The following is a 3604-nucleotide window of genomic DNA, read 5'->3' on the forward strand; positions in this document are numbered from 1 at the left end:
CAACACTCAAGGAAGCAGCAGTCAAGAAATCAAATGACGTATTGCATTAGGCAAATCTGCTGCACAAGACCTTTTTAAAGTGTTGAAGAGCAAAGATGTTAGCTTAAGGGCTAAGCTGTGCCTGACCCAAGCCATGGTATTTTCAATAAGCTCATATGCATGTGAAAGCTGGACAGTGAATAAGGAAGACCATAGAAGAATTGGTGTTTTTGAGTTATGGTGTTGGAGGAGAATATTGAACGTGCCATGAGCTTCCAAATGAACCAATAGATCCGTTTTGGAAGAAGTGCAGCCAGAGTGCTTCTTGGAAGCCAAGATGGCCAAACTTCGTCTCTCATACTTTGGACATATTGTCAGGAGGGACCAGTCACTGGTGAAGGATATCATGTTTGGTAAGGTGGAGGATCAGATAAAAAGAAGAAGTCCCCCAACGAGATGGATTGGCTAAGTGGCAGCATCGATGGATTCAAGTGTGACAACAGTAGTGAGGTTGGCCCAGGATCGGGCATTGTTTTGTTCTGCTGTGCATAAGGTCGCTATGGGTTGGTACTGACTCAATGGCACCTAACAACAACAACAACAAATACTTACGGAAGTAGACTGCTATCTTTTTCCCTGGGAGCTACTGGTTGGTTTGAACTACTGACCTTTCTGTTAGCATTGAGCACTTATCCACTATGCCCACAGGGCTCCTCTGGGAAGTTTAGCAACATATAATTTTCCAGACTTACCCTCAGAAATTCTAGGGTAGGTCCTGAGGACAGAATGTTGAGCAAGCTCTCCAGTAACCCTGGGTTAGGATCCATACGCTGTGCTCTGCCATGGGGAAGCAGTAGGAGGTAAATTGAGGTAGCCTTTGCTCCACTTTGAGTTTTAATTTTATATGAACTCTGTTCTATCCCCATCACTCTAGCCACATTTCACCTTATCTATAATGTGTCAGACTGCACATTCATTTGAACTGCAAGGTCAGGGTTCAAGCTCACCAGTTGTTCCTTGGAAACCCTACACAGGGTCACTATGGGTCATAATCAACTTGGCTCAACAGCAATTCACAACATAACATCTACCCAACCTCAGTTGACAGTTTGGGTAGGTGGTTAAACACCCAGACTCTGAATCAGTACGGACTTGAGACACTGAATAAGGAACTTAATTTCATTAAGCCATGTCTGCATTTGTCAAATAAGACAAGTATAATAGTACATTCTTTGTAGAGTTATCCAAAACAAAAATGCCAGAAATACTGCCATTAAGTCGATTCCAACTCCTAGTGACCCTGTAGAGAGTTTCCCAAACTATAAATCTTTACAAGAGCAGACAGCCTCATCTTTCTCCCAAAAAGCCACTGTCAGGTTTGAATCACCAATGCTGTGCTTACCAGAGTTCCTTTCCAAAGGTTATAGTGAGGAATACATCATATAACTCATGAACAATATTCAGCACAATGCCTGGCATATAGTAAGCGCACAACCTGTGGCAGCTCCTATCATTATCAATATCATCTTGATAACTATCATTCCAAATCATCCTGGAGCTCTCATCTGGTCAGTGGATGTTAAGTCACCTCTGGGGTCACTCTGGGTATTGCAGGGCTTAGTGGACAATAGAGACTGCTTCCGTGTTTAATTTACAATATCCTCAGGAACCACCCTGGGTAGTCTGGTCCAGGTGAGCTCTTCAGTTCTTTTCAGTTGAAGCCAACAAAGCTTTACTGAGCAGTACTAGGTGCGGGACACCTTTGAGGAGCTTACATATGAACGAGGGAATCAAGGCACCAGCAGCAATCCTGTCACATGTGATGTGACAGTAGTATGTGAAAGAGATCCAGGGATCAGAGGAGACCCCATACCAACTCACCCTTGTGCCATTTTGTGTAGCACAGGTGAACAGTTTGTGAGCCCGGTAAGAATAAGGACTAGCAGTCTCTGTAAAAACCCTCCTTATAACTTTGGAAAATGTCTTCACATGAGACTCTGAAGTTTTACTTCTCTGCTTTGAATTTAATTGAACCAGAAGATCCCCTTAGAAGCCACTGTTTTGGTTGGACGTTTTTTAGAAGGCACCCTAACAAGACTGAGACCAGTGTATTACTATGAGAACTTGTCTCCAGCCATCCATGGATCACAGAGACATGTTTAAACATGTTGTGTTTGAACTAAACTGCTGCATGTATGAATGGAACACCACTGGCAATCCTGTTTGACTTAGCCTCCTAGACTTTTAGCGCTATAAGAGGTCTTAGAAATCTTCTATGCTAGCGCCTCTATTATACAGATGAAAAGGCTAGGGTTTGAGTAAATTAAAAGTCTTGCCTAAGTTCACAGCTATTCAGTGGCCAACTTGAGGTTATTAGCCCAGTCAGGCTTTGGCTTCCAGTTGAGTTCTATTGCACAATATTATTCAGTCCCACTGAAATCATAATGGGAAGCAGAATTCGCTCTGGCAAAGAGTATACATTCATTCATTCAACAGTTGTCGAGCTACTATGATGTAATCAGTACTGTACAAACACTAGGAATAAAATAGTAGAATGGCAGGCATGATGCTGTCCTTAAAAAGCCTTACTAGAGAGAGAACAAACTAAATATACGAATAAATGAAGGTAAAGCAGAAAACAAATAGAACAGAGAAGAGCCTATTTGAGATAGACTGGTCAAAGTGAACCTCTCTGAGTTGATAACTCTAAAGCTCATGGAAGATAAAGAGACAGCCCTGCTAAGAGCTGGGAGAAGAGTGGTCCAATCTCAAGGAATGTTGGTGCAAATGCTCTTAGGAGGAAAAACACATTTGCCATTCTAGAATCTTTCAGACAGCAGATAGCCAGTGTGACTGGAAACTAGTGAATGAAGACCAGAATGGCAACCCATGAGGCAGCATAGGAACAATGGGAAGGGATTTGAATTTTACAGCAAGTGTAAAGAGAATTTATAAAAGGGTTTGAGGTTAGGGAGTTCATGACCAATTTGACTGCTTTGTAGAAGTCAGAATTAGTGACATTCCTTTTCACCAGTGTCTTTGTATCACTGTTCTCTTCTCTTTATAAAGAATATATAATGACATAACAAACATCAAAATGAAAGGAGGAATTACTGGTAGTATAGTTACAGAACTTACATAGAAGGATTACATAAGGGGATTTCAAGGCAAAGCAGACTGTTTTAAATGTAAAATGTTAAAATGAAAATCGCATGGTAACAAAGAAAATTAATAAATCTACTAACCAAAATGTAATAGAAAAACAAACAAATTAATAAGCAAACACATAGGCAATGATAAATGAAAGAACAATTCACATATAAAAAGAACTTACCACAGAAAAGAAGAACCCAGTAAAAAACAAAGCAACCATTAACAACACAGAAAAGTACAATAAAATGGCTGCAATAAATTCATCCCTATCAATAATCACACTGCATGTAAATGGATTAAATGTACTAGTTAAAAGACAGAGAGTGGCAGAATGGATTTTTTTAAAATGACACATTATGTTGCGTACAAGAGACACATCTTAGGTATAAACATGTAAATAGGTTAAAAATCAAAAATGGAATAAAAACTACCAAGAAAATAGTAATCAGAAGAAAGCTGGAGTATAATATTA

At 40.0% G+C, this 3604-nt stretch overlaps 1 protein-coding gene across 1 annotated transcript in view; it reads right to left on the reverse strand.

Moving 5' to 3' along the window:
* Positions 1–3604, reverse strand: part of ADAMTSL3 (ADAMTS-like 3) — a 465021-nt gene that overhangs the window by 278913 nt on the left and 182504 nt on the right. The window lies entirely within an intron of this gene.

The sequence above is a fragment of the Chrysochloris asiatica genome, unplaced genomic scaffold (assembly GCF_000296735.1).
Source record: "Chrysochloris asiatica unplaced genomic scaffold, ChrAsi1.0 scaffold00156, whole genome shotgun sequence".
NCBI lineage: Eukaryota > Metazoa > Chordata > Mammalia > Afrosoricida > Chrysochloridae > Chrysochloris > Chrysochloris asiatica.